Genomic DNA, 27,125 nt, shown 5'->3' with positions numbered 1-27,125 from the left:
ACCAGAAATCCCACAGTAATCTGATCACTCTGCTTGGAGCAGAAGGATGAACCAGAGATGTGCTGAAGTCCCTGCTCTCAATGCAGTCTTTTTTTCAAAGAGCCCATGAAACAAAATTACCTCAAAAGGCAACAGTATTCCAGTTTAACCACCCTCACAGCAGCTCCATCTCCATGTCATAGTCCCACTGCTTACTCTGCTCATCAGGGGACATGTGCTCAAGCTGGGATCTCATCTTCTATTGGGGTGCATAAGCAGTTCTCTAGCCTAGTAACTGGGGCAATACCTTGGAGCTGAGAGCTGTTGATCCTGGAAGAGAAGGGACTCAGGTACAGGTGTCCTGCTCCTAACGGGCAGAAAGGGCAACAACAGCCCTGACTGCTCTAGTGTTGGGTAGGAGATGAATATGAAGCTACCAGTTTCTCCACCAAAACTGAGAGACTAAGTGAACTTTAGGTCTGCCTCAAAAGCAAATTGGCTAATAATTAACAAGAATACCCAAGCCTGGATTATGAACTTTCCTCAGCAGCTGAAGAGGATTGGATCTGTTTGGATTTGAGGGGGTAATCCCTGCCAGATGACACCATGAATAGGCAGATTATTTGGGTGCAGGAGGCAAAATTTCACCCCAGATGGACTTATGCCCCTCTGTAGGCAATCCATAGTTTTCAGTCATTTGGAGTGGCAAAGTTGTCAGAATTCAGTGCTTATGGCACAGCAGAGCTCTCAGAAGAAAGAAAAATCTCATACTTATATTTAGCAAGTGAGCAATGAAGCAAAATGGCATAGCAAATGCTGACGGTAGTGGTGAGGCTGTGGGGGTGGGAGGGGGCGTGAAAACTGGCAAGAGCTTCAGAAAGCGAGTTTTGGTATTTCAGATTAGGAGGTAAAGGCTAGCTGCTCTGCAGCAGGTACTGAAACTCCAGTGCTGCAGAAATTCAAACATCATCTGAGATTTCTCCTATCTCCCACCCTTCTGTCTTGTTTGAAAAATATTTACAAGGGGGTGAAAGGCAACCTTCAGACGTGTGACCATAGCTGTGTGCTGATGGTTTCTATAAATAAGGGTTTGCTGAAGCACTAAACTATGTTCTGCTGCAGTATGGCATTATGGCTTCTGCTCAGCAAAAACTGTTCCTATTCTCATTTCAAACCCCTGCTAGTGTTGGCATCTGGCTCTCAGCTACATGACTTTTTTGCCCTCCATCATCAGAGCAGAGAAAAGCAAACACTCTCTAGTCTGTCAAGCTTTGGTTGAAAGCAACAAAGTTTGGGTTTGCAGCTCAGACCTACATAATTGACATCAAAATAAAAGTGATTTTAAAGTCTGATGGTTCCATACTTTATTCTGGGCACTGCAAATAATTTTGTGCTTAGTCACCATTCATTTTGTGGTTTTGTCTGTGTCCACTCAGTTCTCTGGACCAGAGAAAGCAGTGCAGACAATTTGCATTTTATTTCCCTACCCCTTTTTCCCAGCTTTTTCCTTCCCTATTTTCAATAGTGCTGCCAGTTGCATATCTGTGGTAGAGCCATTTGAACCCAAATTGTCCTGGGATACAAGAATAAATTTATATGCACAGCTCTTCAGTGGTGGCAGAGGCTTTCAAAAAACTGCATTTTTTTTTCACCCACAAAATCATCTCTCTTTTACATCTTCCCTATACTGTGGAGTGATGAGTCCGGTCCACGTTACAAAGAGAGAAGCATGGTTAGCCTAAAATAATGGAAAGGGGTTGCACAGAGATATGTGCTGGAGAAATAATTTGTATTTTATATTGTCAGGCTCAAAACAAAATGGCTGTAACATCTAAAAAACCCTCTGCATTTAGAGTTATACATAGAAGCAGTGGCCAGGAAATTTTTTTTTTTTTTTTTTGCTTTGTTGCATCATTATTTTTCTCCATTTAGAAATCAAATGAAGTCAAGGCATGCAAGCGTAAGACGCAAAAAATCCATTTTACTCCTTTTCTTCTCTTCCCTTCTACCACTACTAAGTACTCTAACTTTCCCTAGTATTTTTCTCCTTTAAATAGAAAGAGAATTTGTTTATGTGCTTATCTTAGCCTTATTTGAGCTGTAAAAGAAAAAATCCTAAAACAATATTTTTCATGCTCTTTGTTTTAGTTCTTCAGTTCACACATTGTAGTTTTACAAAGCCTAAACTGATCACTGTGCAGATTATGTCAGACTAAACACTATTGTGTGATTCTGGGCTTGTCAACCCATGAAATAACCTCATGCCTGACCTAGAAGCAAAAATTACTTCCAAATTCTATTTTTCTAAAAGCCTTCCTGCTTTGGCATCTACACTGATTTGCATTGGTAATTTGGGGAAGAGCCAAGAGGGAGATCGGTTTGGTTTCATCTTTTTAAATATTCTTCCCAGAAGCATCTGTTCAGACATTCCTGGAAAGAGGCTGTTGGACAAGATGAACCTCTGGTCTGACCCAGCACGGGTGATCTGCATCCTCTGAGGGCAGAAGTTCATGTCACACCTAAAGGGCAAACAGCTCATTCCAAAGAGTGTTGAGATACACATTTGAATCAAAATATGACATGGGCTATGAAAGTCAAAGGATTGGAAGACCTGGTCAAGAATTGATAAAGACATTGTAGACTGACATGTGCAAGGAGCAATTAAAGCAAGAGAAAATGGTGAAAATTTGTTAATCCGAAAGTTCGGGGTTTAATCAGCGAGAGCAGGCTTACTAATCAGACTTTAGTATTCCCTCCCTCCGAGCTGTGCTGTTCTTTTAATAAAATCAGTTCTAATAAGCAACACAATTTTGAAAATTAAATACAAAGGTTATAAGTATACCTATATATTTTAGATTTTTTGGTGTTATTTTAATCTAGCAGCAAGGACTTACAGAAAAAAATAAAAGCTGAAAGAAGAGCTAAATTGCAAGAAAAACATCTCTACAAATTCAACCTTGAAACAAGATGCCTTTTCTTAGCTGTGAGGATAATTAGACATTGCAAGAGCTTATCTGGTAGGTGGTAGACTCAGCAGAGGCTGGAGTCATTAAAGATTAAATATTTAAAGAGATAACTCCATCCTGTGTAGGAAATAACCACTTGAAGTCCAAAATGTAAAGAAAGCACCAAACAACAAATGACCAGAATACTCTTTTGTGACCATAACATCAGAACATGTAGATAACACTATCTATTTCCTCCTCCAGAAACCATGCAGGGGACAGTTTCAGACACTTTGGAGGCAGCAGAAAGCAGAAGCCTTCCTTTCTCCTGAGCCTGGCCCATGTTATCAGACTGGGACTTGCAGCCTCCATAGCCCTGCAGAGAGGTCTATGCTTGTTTCAGGCACAGAGATTTAGGGAGCAGAAAAAGCTCACCCAGTCTGTGTCACTGGGGGGGTGTGTTGGTTTGATGCGGCCAGAAATGTGTATTCTATCACCATCTGTTGAAGCCGGGTGAGGCAGTGATTCCTTATCTCCATGGCACATACCATCTGCTAATGGGCCGTATTTAAGACAAGATGGAGCAATCATCTTGATATTTTCCACAACCCATCCTCCCTCCAGGAAGATATCATCTGCTGCTGGACCATTCAGTCCCATTGTATGGCTGATGAAATTACATCATCCCTTTGGGAGATGCTCCAGACAGGGGGAGGAGCCAAGCCTTTCCTAACTAGATAAAAACTGAGATTTTGGGCAAAAAGATATCTTCTTTCCACTGGATTCTAGAGGAAAACTGGACCTTTCCATATCTTCCCTGAACCTTCAGAGGAAATCTGCACCCTTCTACAGTAGCACTGCTCCAGCTGAACCACATCTGCCACTGTAGGAGGACTGCAGCCACCATTTAATGGGACTGCTGCCAACACCCTGACTGACAGGGTGTCAGGCTGTATTCTGACTCTGTCAGGATTGGGATTGTTCTTTGTAATATTGCATTTCTATTTTCATTTTCCTAGTAAAGAACTGTTATTCCTAATTCCCATATCTTTGCCTGAGAGCCTCTTAATTTCAAAATTATAATAATAATTTGGAGAAAGGGGGTTTACATTCTCCATTTCAAAGAGAAGCTTCTGCCTTTATTGGTGGACACCTGTCCTTCATACCAGGACAGGGGGACACACACCACAACTTCCATGTGGCACCTTCCCCTGACAAGAAAACCAGCTGCCTGAAGGCTGCATTGGGCACTGTATCTCTAACTGAAGAGTATATTGGTTTAGTTTTTTTTTTTTAAGCAGGCAGACTCCAGCAAAATTCTACTTCTCACACAAGCTGTATATGCTATTTCACTAACTTTCCTGGAATTTTGGGAGTCCTGAGCATTATGAACAGTCACACTTGCTCTCTGCCTGCAAGTTTCTTTTCCAGGGACCAAACTGTACTGGGCTAATGAAAGTGCCACAGGTTAGGTCATCTGAGGGAAACTGGACAGCTTAAAGCTCAGAAGCAGTCAGCCAAGGCAACAGAGAGGTTTTTTTAATTTAAGACCTGAAAAGCCTTTTTAAGCTGCAGGTTTACTTTTCACTATAGCTTTCCTACAAATCATGAGCAGAGCAGCAGGAAGGCACAATGCTGTTCTTATGAATCACTCCCCTCTTCTGCTGCATGTCTATTTGTGCTTAACATGTGACATTAAGGTCTTTTCAGGGTGTCTAGAATCACAGAGCAAATGACAATAATACCTCATCAAACAGTCTCCCAAGTATATAAATAACATTTCATACAAGTCTTTCCATAGCATACATTTACATAACTTTAAAATAAAAAAGCCTACAAAAATTTACCTGCCTCACACTGTTCTTCAAAACAGAGAAAAAAAAAAAAAAGTCTTGAAGAGACTCTTGGGAAAATGAGTGAGTATATAACAGATTAACATGCTGTGAAGCAACTGCTCTCCTGCAGCTACTGGGGCCCTAAAGATACTTTTATCCTTTAGAACTGTGGATTTTTTCTTGCTGCTTTGGAGAAGTGCCACTGTCAAGCCCAGGTTTTGCTTTCATAACAGATGTAGGCAGCAGTCAGCCCAAGACTTCACTTTCTTTTCCAGCTATATCCCTCAGCACATCCCCAAGCAAGGACAGAGTTTGGGGAAGCTCATGGAGCTATCAGGGGACTCAACTGACACACATTTCATTTCATCAAGGGCTGACTAGGCACAGGGAAACACTTGAGTCAATGGTAACAGAAAGCTGGTTATAAAACAGCTGTAAAACAGAAACTGGTTATCTTGAATCACCAAATTTTAAAGGATACTTCTAATTTAAGCATTTTTTACACTGGAGCATCTAATTGCCTTAATGTCCAGCTTTGCATTTGCCTCAATTTCTGTGGCTCCTCCAGGCCATCCTGCTGCTGGAGCACTGACCTGAATTTCCACAGCAAGATGAAGTTCAGTGCAAGGCAGTTTATGGAACTATTCCAGCCTCAGCAGCCTCATGCCAAAGCTCTTGGGACATTGCCCTCCACAAAAGCCCTATAAAAGGGCTCCCTGACAAGAACAATTAAACACATGGGGTGGGGAAGAATGCTAGGTAGTCTCCCTCTTTGGGAAGCTGTTGCCCTCTTACTCAAAATTTAATAAGACCAGGTGTTTGCAAACCTAATCTCCTACCCTTTAACGACTGACAGCTCTTCACAGTATGACTATAAAAGGCTTTAGCCCAACATTTTTAAAAAAAAAAATCTAATTATTAAGCTCAATGATTATCCCAACCTTTAAAAAAATAATCACAGAACTTTCAGTAGTGTTGCCAACTTGAGCTCAAGTCCACATATTTAGACCCCCATCCCATCAAAGAAAAATCACATTTGTCTTCCCTTCAATAGCAAAAGCATCACGGTTGTCCACAGAATAGAAATTTTCTCTAAGTTCTTAAGGGAAGAGATTGGAAAACAAAAAGATTGAGTCACCTGGGAGATATTAGTGATGTACCAGTAAGCCATATTTTGCTGACACACACAACAAGAGTGGGGCAGCTCCAGCAGATTAGGGCCCACCAATTCATATGGTGCTTACCTTCATCCCTTCATATACCTTGGAAAGGAGAATATGAGAAAGTTTTAGCCTTTTCTATCCTCCTGCAGCTTAATTTTCAGTTTTTAGATAAGTGATACCCAGGAGAGGGTTGAAAATCAGTTTTTACCAAGAATACATGGACTAAGAATAGAGTCAGCAGTAGTTTGGATACATCTTCCTTCTAACATTCCACAGCAGCTAGAAGTTGCACACTTCTGTAATTTCCCCAAGAAATATATTCAGACATTTTACAACTCTCAGAATTGACTTGTCACTGAAAAAACATACAATATCAAAGTCTTATCTGGCTTTCATTTTTATGAAATATAAAGTTTCCCACCTTCCTAAACCAGGAGGGATTTCTGTTTCATGACTACAGTTATTGAAAACTTGGTGTAGGTCAAGCTAAAAAAAGTTCTCTTTGGCTTCCAATTTAGCTATTTGCTCAGTTGTTTTTCATGACCTCTGAAACTGGCCCAGAATCTAGACAAAGTTTCAGTCTTTTTGCTGCTGTAACCAGTATTATGATGTTAGTGTCTCATCAGAAGATGGTTTCGTTTGGTGCATCTTTCTTCCATCCTCAAAGGGCTCCTACTGAGAATTGTCCTACTTGCTGTCTGTGGAATTGGTCCTTTCATTATTCCTTCAGTGACTTTTGACTGGCCACAGCCTGGCTCCCTGAACAGTCTTGACCTGGTCAGGAGTTTTGATTCTTCTCTTTTTCCCCGCTCCCTGCAGTCAGCAGGGCTTTGGCACCCCTGTGCAGTTTCCTCAGAGCAAACCCCAGTAAAACTCTGCAGCTTATTGCAAACTTGATAAATTGAAAGTGTTAGGACAAATATAGAATTTCAAACCCTGATTTTGACCTCAAAAGTTAGAAACTGCCCTTGCCAAGCCATCAGTGTCACTGCCAATAGCTGTGACAGACATATGCCCCTGACACTTTGGAGGGAAAAGCAGAGAGGAAACACTCCTATCATGCAAGTGCTTATTTATTGCACACTCTTCTATGGCTGACCAGCTGATCACCCAGTCAGATGTGCCTGCTAACATTCACAGTTTGCAGAATATTTATTTATCTGCTAAAGGAAGATGCTGAACATCCTGAAAATAACACATCCACCAGAATTTTCACCTCTAACAATGCTGTCACTTCCAGATACTGATCTCTGTTGGATGAAGGCTTCTGGTTTGCAAGTTTGTGAGAATTTCTGACAGCCTTTTCTGATTAAGGATTAAAGCAAGTGAACTGGAGACCTCTTGTATGAGTAACTTAAGCCAGAACATAGGAAAGAATAATTAAGAGTTGCAATACAAGTGTTTCCATAGCAATTCAAATTAGCAAGGTTAAGAAGAGGAAAAAAACTCAATCAGCTCCTTAATACTAGACTAAATCACAGTAACTCACTCCTAGCAGTTGTGCAACTCACTCATGTAAGTTGTGTCTAGAATAATCTGCTTTCTGTAATACACCTCTAGACTCAGGTGCTTGAGCCAACAACAGGTATGGATGTGGCCAAGATATTTTCTAATCACAAATTCAGGTTGTCTGGTGATATATATTCTCATTTAGCACATGAAGGCAGTTGACCGCTTGCAAATCCATTTAAGTTTGTTCCATCTTATAATTAGCACTAGCTGATGAGCAATCTGCAAAAAACCTTTTTCTAAAAATGCTGTATCTTACTCAAATTCAGATCCCACAATCTATGATCTACTTACTGGCTTCTACAAAGAAAACAGACTAATGAAAGTCTAGGCTAATAACATTTCATATTTACCCAAATACCAAATTCTTATACTACTTTCTAAAACACATCTACTGACAGCCCTGGTCACTGCATGTCTAGGTATTGGACAGTCTTGATTTATCAGACAAAGAGCCAATAGTTTTAGACATTCATCTGGGCCCAGAGCCTAATATTATTCCTTTAGCTTATGCCAAAGGAGCCATATCTTCTCTACAAAAATATTTTTCCAGTAAACTAACAAGACACAGCCAACACAGCCAGCTCAGGACCCAACATGGCCAGCCGGAACTGATAACAGTATATTATATGCTTGAAAATTTAAAAAGAGAGTCTCTAGGTCCAATGTGAAAGTGTCCAACTGCTTTTGCAGTCTGTGGGAACTAGTTAATCCTCAGAAGAAGTCCAGCTGGAAAAACTTGTAAGGTCTGTGCAATGATGATCCAAAGTCCATTTCTGACTGAATCTTCATATGCATTATTTCCTTTGACAAGGTCTTCTAAATATCTGCCTGCTGTTGGGTTTACAAGACCATCTTCAGTGCCTTCGCCCTCCTCTGGGTTCACAGCCACTAACTAATCCTTGTACAGCCCCTCCACTCCTCTGCGCTCCTTGCCTCACCTACGTAATGCTGAGATGGGAATGGTCCATCACCAATCTATTCTCTCCTGAAGTTCCTTAAACATTTGATTGGGAAAAAAACCTCAAGCCAAAGTTTTCTCCCCTTTCCTCCTTTCTGGCCCTCTACCAAGCTCTGATCCTCCCTTTCTGCTCTCTGCTATTTTCTGCTCCTTACTCCACTTCAGCTCTGTTCACACCCCCTCTGCAACCTGCTGGATTTGAGCAGCTTCTTCCCAGCTGAGCATTACCTAAATATAGCGGGGTTGGGGGGAAATCCAAAAAAAACCAAATCATAAGCCAATCTCTGCTCTGTAGACACTGTCAGTCTCAGGTGCATTAGCAGAGAAAACAAATATTTTCAAATAGAGAAAAAAATCCCAATGACGTGTCCATAAATGAATCAGTAAAACTGATGCATCAGATGCATCAATGGCCTTTTTATAATTGCAGACAGTACCCTGGAGGGCAGTCACATAAAAATAAATACAATTTTTAAAATCATATGAGTTATATACTGCTAGTTGGAGTGAGAGCAACCATCTAAGATGAACATTACTACAGGACAACTTAAGCTTTTTAAGCTCCTCTTTCATGTATATTTGAGCTGTATATTGCCAGGGACATGCATCTTAGAAAAACATTCTTCCAACACAGTGAGATTACTGCTGCCTGGAAATTTTTTCAATCCCATTTCACTTATAGCTTCTGACAATGTTAGTGACAGCCATGTCACAAAGCATTAAGTAAAATTGTGAGAATTAATTATGTGCTATTTGTTTAACTTCTCTTGTCATCCATCTCCGTTCCTTCTATTTGAAAATTCATTTGTTCACCTAAATCATCTTCTCCTCACTCACACTGTGTTACCCAGTCCCACATTTGCATTAAGCACTTATCTCCTTTTTTTCAGGAAAGGAACAAATTTGAAAAAATGGAAAACCCTTGAAGTGTTTATGCTCCATTAAAACTTAATTCTGCCTTTAATCCCAGACAAGACTTTTGATAGATTAATTCATATTAAATGGAACTTGAATCTCTGTAGTCCCTTTTTCTCTAATGAGGCTAGCACAGAAAGAAGATGCTACTCATTGTGAGCAGGGATATCGTTTTCTGGTCCCACTATTTAATTCTACCTCATTATGGGTGTGCCAAACTGTACTTCATTCTCTAGCTCCCATTTCAACTTTCATTAACTACATAGTCACAGTTCAGAGAACAGAACTGGAACAATTACTATGAGGAACACAGTTACTTAGGAGGGGAGAAGCACTTGAGAAATGCTATCTTCCCTGACTGTTAAAACAGCTCTTTGGCTCAAATACTCCTTTTACTGTGCCAGGCTGTTTCTAGACCCCACATACTGTTCCAAAATTTACCTTAAGACAAGCTGTAATACTGGCTTGCTTGGCAATATCTCTTAGTGTGATTTGCTATTGATACAATTCCTCAAAACAAGCCCCAAGCAGAACATCATTGAAATGATGTCAATACACCAGGTGCTTCTAATTTAAAAAAAATCCCAAAACATGCAGACATGTACAAGCACACATCAGCTCTGCCAGTTCTGCTTCTTATTAGTTTGTAATAACTTTTGCACCAACTTATCTTTTTAAAGATTTCCACTCTTTGTTTGAAGACATGACATAACTGTGCAGAAAGTCTCATTCTCTAAATGCCTGCAATGCCAAATCCTTCCCTCTGCACTTGGGAGGGATCATGGAGAGGAGTCACCACAGAATGAATCTTCACCCTGCTATATCACAGCTGTGCTCAAAGCAAACCCACACTAGATGACACTCAGTTTCTGGGCTCAGGTCCCAAGGTGTTTGCTCTGGGGTCACTGCAGTGTCTGGAGCAGGCAGTGACACCACCAGCTGCCAGGGGCAAGCACTTTCCTGGGCCACAGTCTGCTCCCATCCACACATAAAAGAAGTAATTTCCCTTGTTGACAACATCACACTGACGATGGAGACAGCACCTTGCTGGCCAGTCAGGCAGCTGGTCCCATTCCTGTGGAGCTGTGCATCACCAAACCCCACTGCCAGCCACAGCACTCTGGACAGTGCTGCCCATCTCCTGCAAGGATCCCTTGGCTTTCTGCACTCCTCAGGGCAGGGTGGAGGACTGTGTGTTTATTGTGGATCTTTGTCACCTCTACACTCTCACCAGCCCTCCGATAGATGCCAGACCAGATTTCCTTGTGCAGCAGGATTACCAAGAGAAATATGTGGCAAGGCATACCAGGCTGTGTATTCTGCTGAGGACAAAAGGGATGGGGGATGACCAGACCTTGATTGCCACACAACTTTTCTTAGGCTTTTCCAGGAAAAGGATGAGGTATTTCCAGCAGAACAGTTCAGTCTAGCAGAGGCCTGATTACGCCAGCAACCCTTGTTATTGTGTGAGCTTCTGGTAAGCCACTTCATAACACCAAATTTACTGGGCAGGATTTGACTGTGCTTTACTGCCCACCAGATGTGTGTGAAAGAAGCACTCCATCTGCCCCAAGAGAGTAAACTCTGCTGGCAGTCTGGAGCTTTAAGGCTTCTTTGACATATTTAGCAAAGAAAATGTTCATCTGAACACAGAAACACAAAGTGCTGCTTTCCCTCTGGATAGGAGGTCCCAAAAGCAAGGGGGAAGGCAAGTGGACACTAAAAAAATTCAAAGATTACCAGTGGATTTCTCAGTGGAAAGGTACCTGTGTCTCAGCCCCATCACTCCTGCCCATACTGTACCTTGCAAGCTTACAACTGTCCTGGTCAGCTGCAAGCAGAAGCAGCAGGGTACGTGAATGCAGGAAAGAGCCTGTGGGTCCAGACACTGATCCCTTGGAAGCAAACAGCAGGAACTAATAGGATAACACATGAACAAGCCCAAGTGAGCCTGTAAACAGACACTCTAGGTGTGCCTAGAAAGGCATTAAGATTCAGGCCCACAATCCTCACCACTGTAGCACTTGGATCACATAGGCTCACTGGCTACTGTGACAACTTCCTCAAAATAAGGATACTTGTTATGAGCTTTTCCACTTAAATAAAGAATGGTGATAGAGCTAGTAATTAATTATTGCCTTATGCCAGCCTTCAAGAGAGGAAAAGGTAAGGTATGTTCAGCACTATGGTAACATGCAGAAGGAAGACCATCTGCACTGCCAAAGGCCACAGAGCAACCTGTAAACCCTGTGTTACGAGTAACAAATAAAAAAAATAACATAGAACCACCTGAAGTGACTCAGAAGCCCATCAGAAATAAGAGAGTCCCACAATACTAGCCAATAGAAGAAATGAATTGCAATTTAAGTAATAATTGCACTTTTGAACAAAGTCTGCAAAGTGATAAATGCAAAATAGAAATCACGACTGACTGATCTCGTTTGTCAGCACCAGGAAACCCCCCCCCCCTCTTGGAGATGGAAGGGGAAGCCTCCTTCTCTAATAAACTGAAAATCTTTATCATAGTCAGGTCAAAATGTTATCTATCTGTTTCAAAAACAGCATTTTACAAGTTTTCTGCAAACACATTTACTTTTGAATTTATCCATCTTCATAAAAGATCTCCTCCCTGCTAATCTTCCTAGCTGAAACTCCCACTTCCTTCCACTGCACTTCTGCAAACACTTGCAGAACACTGTTACACCAAGCAGCTTTAATTATCTATCAGGACACGGAAGATGGGGAATGGGAATATTTACCAAGCAGCAACCTGCAGTGCAGGGTAGGCAACTGCTGGTCAGTTTGCAGCCATAGCCCTACACTTTTCATCTTTCACCTCATTAGACTGTTGGAAAAACACTTGGATGAGCACCTTGGCGCTTTCTTGTGCCTGCTGGCAGCATATCTGTACTCTGACCTACATGATATTAACTTGTCCTTAGCAAAACTCAGTCATTTGCATCCCTGGTGAGAAAGGGAGGGGAAGGTAGTGTTCCTTCTCTCAAAGCATCATACTGTGAATTGTATCGGGTACATTTCAACACCTTGAACACTAATCCAAAAAGATGTACAGAGAGGTGAGGGGCTGCAACTGCATATAGCAAAGCTGGTGGGATTTCAGTGTAACATATACTTTGCTTTTGGTTACCTTAGTTATTGAACCATCCATCTAAACACAAACTGAACAGACAATCCACAGAAAAATCCCCAGTGTGACATTTAAAGGCAGCAGGTGTAAATAATGCATAAGAATAACAGTGGAGCCTCCGGCCAGCACAGGGCAACTCACATTACACATCCTCAGACTCCACTCTCAATGTGATGTGCAGAATCCAATCTGTTTCTGCACTGAAATATTTGTGACACTTCACTGCCACCAAGAGCTTCAAAGGATATACTGTGCCATTTCCTCTTTGAAACAGGCCTTTTTCCCAACTTCAAGGGAGAAGACACTGACTGACAATGAAAGGATAATGCTATTCAGGTTGGAGTCTGAAAGTTTTCTTTGCCCCTTCTCCCAATATATTATAATATTGCATTACGCAAAGAAGAAAGTTTTCCACTTCTAAGGTTTCCCCTGCTTCTGTTTAATGTCAGTGACTCTTATTTCCAGTGCAGAGATTATTACAATTAAAGTGGATTAGCACTTCCAGAAAGAGGCATCAAGAACACATTATTTGTACTGAAGTAGAAATACCATTAGCAGGAATCAATCATAACAACATAAATCAGAAGACAGGAGGGTTTGTACAGAAGTATATCAAGATGTTTAGTAGCAAATCCTACCCAAAGTCAATAAGTATGAAAAGTCTATTATGAAAAAGATGCATACACCTTCACAATTTGCAGTATAAAGAACTCTCACTCGACTTACATATCCAACATGTCTTACAAGACACCTGCCACCACAGCAGGCTGCAGCAGCAAAAGAGTGCACTCCCACTTTCCTACCCATTGCTCAGATGTGTCTTTTCTCCTCACCCACGTGAGATGAGGGCCCAGACATTGCCCCAGTGAGTCTGGTTCACCACTCCACTGTCAGTATTACCCCCAAGCCATCACATAAATGTCTTGGAAGGCAAACATGTGACAAAGCCCTACAGCACCCTGAGAACCAAACCCTTCACAGCTGCTGATCTCAGTTTTATTTTCCAAAGAGCAAGTATCTTGTATTTCTTAAGGCAGAGAGAGGAAAACTCTGAGAAAGCATCAGTTATCAGATTCAATGTACGTGGGTTCTTTTCAGCATATAACAGAACCAAAACTACAATGTGACTCTTTTGTTTCTTCCTAATCCTCCATTTGGATAGTGGACCTTGCATATGTCAAAGAGGTGTTCACTGAAAAACATCACGACCTTCACAATTTTTTCTATAATTTCAAGTAACATAGAAACACAAATTCTGCTCTCCGGAACATTTTACCATTTGCTGTGAGGATTTCCTCCACAATCTGGAAACCTTATGGTACACAAGACAATAAATCACTTAGCTGTATCCCCTAATTGTGCATTTCCAGAGTAAGTAGCCATCATTTAAATGAAAATTTCCCCAAGATATTTTTTTTTAATTTTATTAATTCATAACAACTCTGAGAATTTCCTCCTTGCTTAAGCTGATGTGAGCCTCATTTCTGCAATCAGCAGACAAATTCATATTCCTTATTTTTCACAAACACAACAAGAGGAAACAACTTCCTTAGATTTCTTAATTAGCCACATGTCACGTAATCATTAGTTGTGCAAGTGATAACAATAATAACTCACAAAGTACATGAAACAACAGAATCACCTTTTTTACATGTTAGAACAATGCCTGAGGGCTTCTAATAGAAAATCACTGTTCCAGCAACTCAAAAAGGATTTAAATGCATGAGAACAGCAGAGGAAGCAGGGGAAACAAAGATAGGACAGAAGTAAAACAAAACAATAAGAGTTATGACACACGAGTATCAGATTTTTTTTTAACTTTTGTTGCAGGACTCACTTAGAAAAGGCACATTTAAAGAAGAGATAAATCCTAACAAAAGGTAGGAAAATAACAAAAGCAACTAGGAAAAGAGAGCAGTCAGCCCAGAGAACAGGGAAAGAGAAGATCCTCTAAAAAAGGCAAACAAACCCACAGAAGAGCCCCCCTAACCACAGGGCTTCAGAGCACACTACTGGCAGCCACAGTACCTTTTCCTTCCAATCTCTGCTTCCCATTGATTACAGCACAGCTTCTCCCCGGATTGCTTCTAAACTTTCAGAACCAATTCAGTTAAGATAGAAACAACAACTACCAAGTCTCTCAGCAGAGGCACATCCTGCTCTCTTGTAGCTGTGGGTGGTACAGGTGAGTAATCCCAGCTGGAGCCTGTTGCCTGAAGTAGGTCTGCACACCTGTTTGCCCTTTCTTCACAGGTGGGTATAGAGCTAGCATGCTTATTAAGGAAAACATTCTGAATGATTCAGTACAGACAATGTGGAAACGGTGCAACAATGAAATCAAATGATTAAGCTATGCTTAGTTAATATAAACCCAAAAAGCACCTTTGTGCTCCTTATCATTTCCTCCTTTGCTTTCCTGAATAATAAAGTGATGGAATGTATCAGGGATTACCAGATAATTCAAAAAGGGTGAACAAGTGTAGGCATGTACATGCATTGAGAGATGGATAGTGTAGTAAATGCAGTAATATCTAGCTTGTGATGCTGAAAACACTGTGGGGAAAAGAAGTGCAAGTCTTGAGCTCTGAAGTGTGATTGTCTTACTTTCCAGAGAGGAGCAGAAAGCAATTTGCTGAGATTTGCTGCTCTAATATAAAAGAAGTTGCACTTCAAATCTCTGGCTGCAGCATGCCCAGATATTTTGCTCACAGGTAAAGAGCAGTTAAAATCTCTCAGGGTGGGTACCACCAAGTTGTAAAGTAGCCTGAGATCTTCAGGTTGCCTGAGTACCCAGGGATTGCACTCCTGTGTTGTGCCTGTATTTTGCTGGTTCCCTAGGGATACCTCTGCATTCTGCTTCAGGATCTCATGTGCTCTCTCCCAAAGCAGTGGGGAGTTTGTGATGGCAAAGAGATTGGGCAGCACAGCACAGCACTGTGGCTGCAACTGGAAAAGCAACAATGAAACCATGACAGGAAAACAAAAGAGTCAGAGCTGAGGAAAAAGCACATGAAGTGGCAGCAGTGACAGCTCAGCTAAGCCTATGTGTTTGGTAGGCAGGTGAAGTGTAATATGCATTTTATCAGAGGGAAATGAGGCTTTATGTGGCCATCACTCTAACAAGAAAACTCTGTCACATAAGCCACTCATATTTTATTCAGTTTGAAATTACAGCCTCAAAATGTGGTTACTTGATGATAATTGGGCTGTGTCTTCAACCATTTTAAATCTGCATGACTCCACAAAAACCAGAACAGTTGTGCTGGTTTAAACCAGCTAAGTACCTGGCCCTGAACACTGACCAAAGAGACATCCTATGCCTGCTGGATTTGTGGGCATGCTGTGCTAGCATGGATGAGCTCCTCCTTAGGCTGATCCAGCTGGGCCATGCCTGTGCTATAGAGTGTGCTTAGCTCAGAGTGCCCTGCTTGCCCATATGCCCTGCAGGGAGACAGGGATGATGCATCCTGATGCCCCACTGGGATTCATCTGAGGCACATCCTCAGTCTGGGGGCTCCTCTGTGACCCTGTTCTCACCAGGCTGAGGAGCATCCATGCCCAGCCCAAGTTGCCTCAGTGGTACAGTAGGAACCAAAGAAATCACAGGGCTGCTGTGCAGCTCTGCACAGTATGTGCACCTGCGTCCGGCCATTAGAAAGTATAAAAGAAGGATTAGATGTTGCATAAAGCCTGTCTATTTTCATCTCAGGGTCCTCTGCATAAAGCCCACTTGGTGCTGTGTCCTCTACAATGCCTATTTACACAAAAAGTGTGGCTTCTGATCTAACCCAAAAACCTAGGCTTTTTCTCTTGGCAGAAGGGGGTTGAAAAGTGCACATGGCTTTTGAAATCTGTCTATGAACATTTATTTTAGCTGCAACCACAGATCACAGATCATATTTGTTGGTTCTAATATAATTATTTATAGAAATGTCCTTTTCCTGTGATCCATAATCTCCTCAAACTTCAGTAATTTCTTGCTGTGAAAAATGATTCACTCTGGGCTGACTGTGTGGTGGTAGCTGTGTGTTTGTTCATTGTGGCGCATTTTGTATCCGGAAAACTAAGTCTGGAAATGATTCCTGGGTTACAGTTGACCTGAAGAGCACTGCCAGTAGGCTAGTCCAGTCTTCAGATGTCCAGAATCCCCCTGAAATTAACTGGAAGTGATTGGAGAAGTATGAGTAAATGTCCTTAGCATATTCTGTCAAATATTTATTGCATCTATTTTCTCCTCATTGACAGATTATGCAACTGATGTTTCAAAGCATTTATATCCGTGAAAGACTAGTTCTTTGAATTTAAAAAGTTAATTCTAGTGGTTGGATAGACCCACACAAGCTTAAGCTGGCAGTCAGAATGAGAACTGGAAAGGTTAAATGCTTGTGTGAATGCCTATCAAATCTTTCTGGTCACTAAAACCAAACACAGACCAGGTTGCCTGTGGGACTGCAGCTATAATCCTTCCAAGACAGGGGATAAGTGCAAAGGAAAATAAGTCCTTGGGAAGGAAATTGACCCAAATTTGGTGATCTTTAAGAGCCTCATTCAAGTCAAGTTTACTGCAGAACCATAGCATTGTGCCGACAGTCAGAAATTCCTTTCAGATTTTCTATAGTATATTTTTGATAGTCCTCTTCAAGGTAATAGCTTGTAACCAGGAGGGTTTTACCTTTGAAGGTAGATTTTTACCTTGAAGTGGAGAAAGAAGTATATTGTTTCACCATTGAGAAAGATCCAACCATGTATTTCAAAGGATGGAATTGCTTGTTATAAGAAATCACTTTGGCAATCCATATTAACATGTTAATTATGATTCAACAAGTTTTCCACAGCATCCTAACATCAATGTTAATTTCTCTGGGTAAGTTTTGTTACAAAACTACTGCAGCATGGTAAATGGAAAACAGATCACTGCCAGAAGGGTTTGTTTTGTCAGGTGTCATCCTAATTGGTGACAAATGCAGCCTTGTGGGGAGAGTTGGATGTGTTGGGCCAGGAGCAGGGGAAGGTTTCTCCCAGTTGGATTGAGCTGGGTTTTATGACCCCACCACCCTGCAAACTGCAAAAAGGAGCATCACAAGCTGTTTGTGTTTGTGTTGGTAACTGGACTCATTAGTGTCACATGGTGAGCTGGCCTCCTGCTTACCTGCAGCAGGGGGACTGTGTTTGTGTCATTTCTGACTTCTCTCCTCTGCGTCGCAGCTGCTCAGCACAGATACTTTCCCCCAGGCAATTAGAGAACCTTAGACAGGAGCCAGAGTGAGAGGGAAGACACTGTGTGTTAATTAGGGATTTTTTCAACTAATTGACCCAGTAATGCAAAGGGAATTTGTTGTTGTTTTTGCTATTTTCATTGCTCACATATCTGAAGCAGTTTTACATCAAATTGAAGTAAAGCCTACCCCAGACATGCAAAAGTTCAATAATGAAAGGTTTTGTTCTTGGGGAGTTTTGATGTGGAAAAAAAGGACCCACTTATAAACTGTATCTAAAATATCTGAAAAATTCTACAACAAAACAGTATTAACACTCTTTTCTAGAATGAGGAATATGAGCATAAGAAAATATGTTTCTGTGAAAATGCACAATGAAACAATGAATCAAACAAATTAAACATTCTAGTATTTTTACCCCAGTAATTAAGTGGTTAAACATAAAGGGAAGAAAGACTGAAAAAGAGGAATTTGTGGATTGTGCTTAATTTCCCTAATACAGTATCTTAGATGAGTATTTGGTAGCAAAGTCTTCTATCCAGCCTTTCAAGGTCTGGCAGTACAGTCAGTGTTTGAGCATGCTACAAACCTTGTTTTGGATGCATGTGATCTTCTTCCACACATGTACAGGCTTTATTTCAGCATCCGGACACATAATCTTTTGTCCAGGTGCAATGATGATGCACTACCTCCATGCTATGCCCTCTAAGTCCTACCTCTGTCATCTGGAAAGCCACAAAATCTCACCTTGCCCAGGGATGTGTGACTTCTGCCCTGGCAGTAAGGTTCTTTCACCAGTAGAAAGGGGACAGTCTTGTGTGAGCAGCCAGATTGAGCAGAGAGGCTGGAGAATTAACCATCAGAATCAGTGGGTTTGCCAGCAGCTATTTAGATTAGATTAGAAAAGGTGTTAGCAGAGATTAGCTGGGCATGGGCTCGGAGATAGTGATAGGGGTCAGTGGGGACATTAGAAGGCACCCAGGGACAAGACTTTATGGACACTGGCATTCCCCAGGCTTAGGGGAAAGGTTATGTCAGGTACTGCTCAGTGCCTCAGAGAAGGAGGTGATGGACACAGCCCCCCAAGTGACCATGTCCCATAGCATCTGGCTGAACATTACTACTGCACTCCTGTCCCAAACTGTAAATTGTCCCTAGAAATCAGCTGGTCAGACACCTTCAGGATCCTGAGGAAATTCACAGCAGTCCTGTGAACACATGGCAATGTTGAGCACTTCCCTGGTGGGCTTGTGTTCTCTGGGTTTGCCCATGAGTTGAGTTTTACAGCACAGGCAGCTTTCTGAGGACAATGTAGTTTCCATCTGGACATCCAGCAGGAGATCATTACCTTCCACAGTGGCATTGTCTTCATCAAACAAGATGGTCTTCACTAGGAACATTGTCTGATTTGTCATCCTCTCCCTTAGTCCCTCTTCTGTGTTGTTGAACGTCTGCCCATGCTGCCATCCCATCATTGCAATTCTACCCCATATCTCATTTCATCTGGATATAACTACCTTTATTTCCTCTGCTGCACTTCCATGTCTCACCTGGAGTTGTTGTAAAGGAACTTGAAGGAAAGACACATCTGGCTTGTTTTCTTGGTCCTTGTAGACAAATGTCTGTTGAAAATTTTTTTATACTTTCCTCAAGGGAGCATTCACCTACTTCTTGATCCTGGATCCCCCTCCATATATTCTCCTCCTGAGATCTTCACAAAACTCCCAACAATTACAGTAACCAGATTCACAGGCTGGGACAGAACATTTGCAGTTTTCCATGCTGGCATTTGTAGTGGTTCAGGAGGCTCTGCATGTGTCTCAAAATCCACATTTTCTTTAGTAATGTGGAAAGGTGACTATGTGAGCAAGGTGGTCCTCAAATCCAGTGGCCAAGGTGGGGGAGGAATGACACGTGAATAAAAGGAACTCTGCATGGAGAAGTCCCTCTATCTTTAGGTTGCATGATCTGGAAAAAGATGCCTCACAACAGGCCACTTGGAATATAAGGCTCAACAAGAAATTACTTTTACAAATTTAGAAAATTGAAAATGTAGAGAGTAATTTTTAACAGCCTTGGCTCTGCCCTGAGCATATAATGGATAGAAATTCCAAGTGGACAAAGGTGATAACAGGAAAAATATAGGGCATGCCATAAACTGCCTTTGCTCTTTCAAAAATGCAGGCGCTGCAGTGAGCAACCAAAGGACTGCGAGACACTTCGTTCAAGCATTTCCCCAAAACAAAGAGACACACAGACGCCAACAGCTCTGAAGTATCACCAGCTCTTGAGAAAATGCAGCCCCACCACAGCAGCATGGCACATATGATTTTTTGGACAGAAATTGATTTCATAGAGCTATAAAAACCATAAATCAAAACCCCAAACCGAATCAAGGGGATTGGGCCCGGCCGGGGTGCGGCGCTGGCTCCGCGGGAGGGCGCGGGGACTCCGCGCCTGCAGTGCCGCCAGTGCGCGCCAGGTGGCGCCAGCGCACCGCCCGCGGAGCCAGCGCACCGGGAGGGAACCCCGGGATAGAGCGGGGACCCGGGACAGAGCGGGGACCCGGGATAGAGAGAGAAGCCCGGGATAGAGCGGGTACCCCGGGATAGAGAGAGAACCCCGGGATAGCGCGGGCGCTCCAGGATAGCGCGGGAACCCGGCATAGAGCGGGTACCCCGGCATCGCCCTGTCACCCTGGCATCCCCAGCACGGCACTGGTACCCCGACGTTTCCCTGGCACCCCCGACATTGCCCTGGCACCCCCGGCATAGCGCTGGTACCCCGGCACTGTGCTATACCCCAGCATCGTCATGGCATCACCTGCCATCGCCCTGGCATTGCTCTGACACTGCCCTGGCCCCTCTCAGGTCACAGCCACAGTGCCTGGCTTTGCCCTGGCATCACCCAGCACCTCTGCATACCCAGCAGCACCAGGCACCACCCGGAGCCAGTGGGCACCCTGGTACCAGCTCATCAGCACCTGGCACCTCTGGTCATTGCCCTGGCACTGCCCTGCATCACTGCAGCACTGCCCTGCATTGCCCAGCATCAGCTGGCACCAAGCCTGAACTGCCCCGGCATCACCCTGCAGCTGCCCCAGCACTGCCTTGGCATCACTCCCGCATTGCTCCAGCACTGACCAACAGCTCCAGGGAGACTCTGCAGGACCTACCTGTTCATTTCCTTCCACATAATTAATAAAAACACAATTTATTAAATACATACATTGCTTTCAATTTTTAATCCAATGAATTATTCAAGGTGAGTACTTTATTAGGCTGTTTGTCTTCTTCCCCCTTCGGCTGGGTCTCTCATATTTATCACCAGAGGGATGCAGCAAAATCATTTCTGTAGAGAAATACTTGTCTGGGGGCCAGTTCTGGGCATGGGCAGGTTTTCAAATAAAGTTAATTTTTTTCTTCTTCCAGAAACAGAGGTGGGGAACAAAAGTTTTGTGCTGGAAAGATGCAACCCAGTTCATCACCCAGTGTTTTAAAACAATTCATTCGTCTGTGGTGCTTGATGTGACTTTCATCTTAGTGCATCTATATAAATCATGGAATCGTTTAGATTGGAAAAGACCTTTAAGATCATCGGTTCCAACTGTTCAGCCCAGTACTGCCAAATACAGCAATAAATCACATCTCCAAATCCCACACCTAAAGTCTTTTAAATCCTTCCACGGATGGTGACTGTACCCCTTCCTTGGGCAGCCTGTTCCAAGTGCTCAACAACACTTTTTGTGAAGATTTTTTTCCTAATACCCAATCCAAACATCCCTTGGTGCAACTTGAGGCCATTTCCTCTCATCCCACACTTGTTACCTGAGAGAAGAGACTGACATATACCCTGCTCACTACACCCTCTTTTCAGGTTATAGGGAGTGATAAGGTCCCACTTGAGTCTCCTTTTTGTCAGGCCAAACAAGCCCAGCTCCCTCAGCTGCACTTGTAACACTTGTACTCCAGACCCTCTGCAAACTCCACTGCCCTTTTCTGGACACACACATCGTTCTGTGAATAACAATGAAGTGTGCAAAATAGCTACTTTCTCCCTGAGCAAGTTGTTCTTGATTTTCTTGTGCAGACTCCAAAAGTGACTATAAAAGATCTGTTTCTGAATTAGGGGAAAATCCACCAGATCAGGAAACAGTTTGATGGGATACTGCTGTCAGCAAAACAGGGTAGACCCAGCTGCACAGAGATCAGTGGGGTTCTCTGTGAATTTTGTCTGATCTTCCTACACTTTCAGACACATCTCAAGAGGAACAAAACAAGCAAACAAACAAAAAAACCCATTAATTAAAATATATGCAACTGATGATATATTTTGACAGATTCTCCGTCAGTTTGTTTTCTGTGTAAGTTCAGTGTGTTTTTCCAACAGCTTTATGAAACATTATCACTTAAAGCCACTTGGCCACAACTCTCCCTGAAGAGAGAGATTTCTGAAATCCTTCTCAGGGTCACAGTGGAAATAATTTTTCAGCAGAGGATTGTGAGGATTTCCATGCTCCATAGAAGGAGCATCATCCTGCAACCTCCTGTTTATACAAATACTAGATGATTTCCAGAGGGTCCCTACCAACTAAACTATTCCTAGCTGTCTGTTCCCTTCCCATTGCTCTGTTCTGCTGCTTCTGTGAGGTGTTGCTCATTCTCTGTGCCTCTTAAAGTTCATGGGACCTGAATCACTCAGTGCTGCTCTTTCCCAGACCAAGCCCAAAACCCCTACAACTAAGCAAGTCTTGGAGAGTGATTTCCCAGAAATGGTGTTGAAAACATCAGGTCTTTCAAGAGCTCTCAAACACACACAGCAATGACCCTTCCCAGCTAGGCTACCCAAAAATGCCCACAGAGAAGAGCTGAGGTGTCTGACACCTCAGTGAGGAAGGGCAAAGCTAAAATGTCCAAACACCAAAACTGAGTCTCAAAGGAAAGTGAGCTGGCCCAGCTTTATGCTTATGGAACATTAAATAACCAGTGCCAGCCTTGTTTATACATCTCTCCTTAAGGAAAATTAAATGTGCTCTCTAGCTTCTACAGAGAGATCAACAATTATTTATTCTTTCCTTTCAACACATAGTAGAATGGTCTTGGTATGTATATAACCAGTAACCCATAAAATCTCAATTTTTATCCCAGAGACTCATTTTGGTCCCTAATGATTTAGTAGTAAAACTACAATCAGTCTTGGGACACATGGGATCATGAAAAAAGATTTAAAACATTTTTTAAAATTCCTAATGACACAGACTCTTAAAACATTTTGAGGAAGGAATGCTGGAATCCTTTGAAGTGACTTTCAATTGAGTTTTAAATTAATTAGGATGTTATTTCTGAGTAACAGCTGGACCATAAATTTAGTTTCCAATTAAATACTGTGTGAAAACTTCATGTCACAAGTCACTGCTTGCAAATTTATTTGCTGTTGGATTTGACTGAAGTTACTTAGAGAGATGCTCTTTTCTCCTTCTCAGGGACACAGCAACTTCCCTCTGGGAAAATAAATGAAAGCTTCCATTGTGCTGTTCTATGGGAAAATAGCAGTTTCAATGCTATAATAACCCAGCTCACTGACTTCTTTTGCAGTTCTGGTCAAGATTTCACTTGAATTTCTGTCTTATTCCCCCAAAGTCTATCTCTGTTCTTTGGAGGAAGCCACCAGTATCTGGTGCCACATTATTCCTCAAAGGGTTAATGAAATTAATTTTTACTGGACCATTTTCAGCCATATCATGCTTTAAGAAAAATATGAGCAGCTTTCACTATTTTGTCACAAAAGCCAAGGAGCAGATAATGCCAAGTCCTATTGGCAGCATTATGGGGCAAGGTTTTTTTAATAATTATACAGTATTACAGGCATAACTATTTCTCTGAACATTAGTCCTGATAGCTCTTTTGTCTCTGTCCTTTCTTACCCTTTATTCTTCCATCTCTCTAAGCATCTCCTCAATTTCTCCACCTAATTTAAGTTTAAATACCGTATTTCTGGCTGTAAAAATAACCTTACCCTTTTCATTTTGTTCTCTCTGCTCTGATACCAAATGACATCAGTTCAAAGCAAAAAGTTATTGGACACTTGAACTTTTTTGTCCAAGGTAACCCTTAAGTATTCCCAGCATTTAGTGATGACCAGTTATATGTATGTTTGTTAGCTCACTCCATGAGGGTGAGAGATGCCTGAAACAATCAGGAATTGGAGACTGTCCTGTACTTTTTTCTTTTTTTAAACAACTTAGCTGGAAACAGAGGTGTTCTCAGTCCCTACCATGTAAATACAGGCTAATGTTGGAAGGGTGTAGTAGACACTGGTTTGGATAATCAAGCACCCAGAAAAAGATCTTTGGTTTAGAGGTCCTGTTGGCAAATATTATCTCAAAAACCCCTCAACTGGAGCCTGACCATGCTCGGACTGCAATGTAGAGCCTCACAGAAAGTCTACATAGGTGTGCCTGATGCAATTACTGCAGTTTAAATTCTACCACTCTTACTCATAGATATCTTTCTTTCCTCAAAGGCTTCATGATTTTCCTCCTCTTTTTCGTAATTTAATTTTTATATGAACATAAGCCAAGATTTCAAAACTGTTGACTGATTCTAAGTGTTTGATTTGCTACCTCTCCAAGGTCCTGATTTTCCCAGTATGTGAGACCAAAATTTTGTGGGTTCAGACCACATTAAAATGTCAGAAGTCAGACAAAATACAGGCTCTCAAAATGCAAATGACAAATGGAATCACTAACAGGCTCATAAGGGAGATGAAGAAATTTTATTGCCAGAAAACATCATTACTGGGTTCCATTAAAAGAAATGCTCAAATTAACGCTTTTCTGAATACATTTCTAAAAAACTTCAGAGCAACAGAGATGGGAAGGTGAAGTTTGCTGTCTGCTTTCATTTAGGTAAAACAAAGGTCTAGCAAACAGAGAAATTAGGCTTTTCCAAAGTATGTGGAAACAGCTGCACAGACTGTTCAGGGGAGTCTGCAGTGGGAGCTCCTACATCACTGGACTCTGGCGAATCCACTTAAAAGAGAGATTTGTTCAGATGCCATTATTAAAGAAAACACCTTTTGGATTTTGTTTGTTTGTTTGTTTTTTCGTTTGGTTTGGTTTGGTTGGAGGGTTTGGGGGGAGTTTGGTTGGTTGTTTTATTTTGGTTGGTTGATTTTTTTAACACATCAGCCATAAGACTCCAGCTCTGAAGCCAGTTCTATTTAGCATTATGCTTTCAGAACAAGATTACTTTCTGGCTTTACAATAGCACGTTGCTCCAGAATTTTTCCCCTAGATAATGTCTGAGACATCATTTTTTTTCTGGCCAGCATTTTAGAAGATGTAATTTTACTTCTCAAGGTAATGCAGTGACTTTGTTACCACCCTGTGAAAGTCACAGAAATGCAGGTTCCAGCTGTACAAAATCCACTATGTAAATGAAATGGCTGCTCAAATGTCTCTCTTGCCTTTTCTGAAAGAACTTAACTTCTACTAGAAATAGTGCAAACACAAGAATCTGCTTATTGACTGCACTCCTGCAGGCTTTTTGCTTAAGGCCAAGTCTTGCCTGTCATGATATGTACCTCATGCTTGGGTACACAATTCTCACTAACCCATAGGGTGGTCTCCTCCAACTTTATCATGGAAAGCCCTCTCCCCTCTTCCCACAAGCTTTCACCAATCCATCTTCTTGTGCTTCCAAGAGGACTAAGAAAAACCTCTTTCTTTCATCCTCTGTGTCAGTCATATATCAGAACTAGAAAAAAAAAGGGTTATCCAAAACAATTAGCCCAGTGATGTCAAAATAATTGAAATATTTTAGTGTTCTGTTTGGAAAGAATTTTCAGCTGATTTATGATCTATCTACAGGAGACATTAAAAATACTCAGAATTGTGCTAAATGCGCAAAATTAAAATGATGATTTGAAGTATCCTGTGGTATTTGAATAGGCAGTGGCAAGAAGTGGAAAAGGTGTGTTGATGTGGAAAATTCTTATTAACATTTGAGTAAGTATCCTCTGTCTACCTCCTCCTCAGATCACTGTGCAAGACTTTAATATCCTCATGTATTCTCTGCACTATAAATCCTCAGTTCTACATCAGGGAGTGTCATGTATGATCAACTGTTTCTTATTATAAATTGTGATGGGTACTATTGAGCTACTTACCAACAGGATACTTGCCTCTGACTCAGAATGAATATTAATAAAGCTGTTAGTCTTCTGTCAATAAAGCAAGTACCTTCTCAGTTTCAGTAGCTGAGCACAGTAATTGCCATCAGTATCCCTAAATGTCAAATTCGTTATTTCACCTCCAGAGCAGTCAACCTAAAAAGTGATTTAAAACAGTTCTTAAATATATATTTTTTTTTTTTCATTTTATTTTGAGGAAACTTGCAAGCACCTTCTCTGTTTGTCAGGAGATGAAAAGAGGTACCAAACACCTCTGAAAATCTGTGCTTTCCTCAGTGTCCTTCTATGCTAGCAAGGCTCCAACTAATTTCTGATCTGTGAAGACAACAGTAGATTAAGAACAAAAGTGAAGGATATTCCTGCAGGGCTGAGGTGCACCCACCACATTAATTCTGTTGATGTTGGGTTGTTTTTTTTTTGTGTGTATAAAGCAAAGGAACCCATGGCTGGTGATCAGGATTGCTAGTTGTTGCTGGTTTCCATTAAAAAGCTTTTACTACCTCTCTGAGCTTTGCATCCTATCCTAAATTTTAGAAGAGACAATTACATGTTCTAGAGGTGCAGCCAAGGGCATGCAGAACACCCTGGGGCTGTTGGGGCAGACTGGCAAAGATGGGGTAGAGAACTGCAGCTGTCAAAGAGGTATGAGACAACTCATACCACTCCTATCTCTTCTCGGTTGGATACTCCACAAGTATCAGAGACAACTGGGTTAGAATCTGGGAGGGTGTCTGAAGTGCTCTGGAACAAAAGAAATAGCCTCAGAAATTATGGTAGGAAAGGTACTCAAGGAATCACAGGAAATATTCCTGGTTTTTCTAGACAGTCAAATTTTGAATGTAATTTTCATGAATTGATCAAAAATATTTAGTTTATAAGACCCAAGACTATGCTGTAAAAATACACACAGTTAGAGTAAGCAGAGGAAACCCAAATTTCCCATGTTCATAGATCAGGGAAAACCACTTGTAACAAAGGTTAGTTTAGGGATCTAATTAATGACCAGTTAATGTGTGTGTTGTGCTCAGAGAAGATATTCACCCTTCAAATTAAAATTCAGCTATTGCCTCATTGGTTGGTGAGAAGCTCAAGATGAGCCAGCAATGCACCTTCACAGCCCAGAAACACAACCATATCCTGAAAATACCGAAAGAATTGTTGCCAGCAGGTTGAGGGAGGTGATTCTGCCCCTCTACTCCACTCTTGTGGGAGCCCACCTGGAGTTCAGCCTCCAGCTTTGGCATGCCCAGCACAGGAAAGA

This window comes from Erithacus rubecula (genome assembly GCF_903797595.1).
Source record: "Erithacus rubecula genome assembly, chromosome: 3".
Classification (NCBI taxonomy): Eukaryota; Metazoa; Chordata; class Aves; order Passeriformes; family Muscicapidae; genus Erithacus; species Erithacus rubecula.
Note: the sequence above shows the minus strand (reverse complement) of the source record.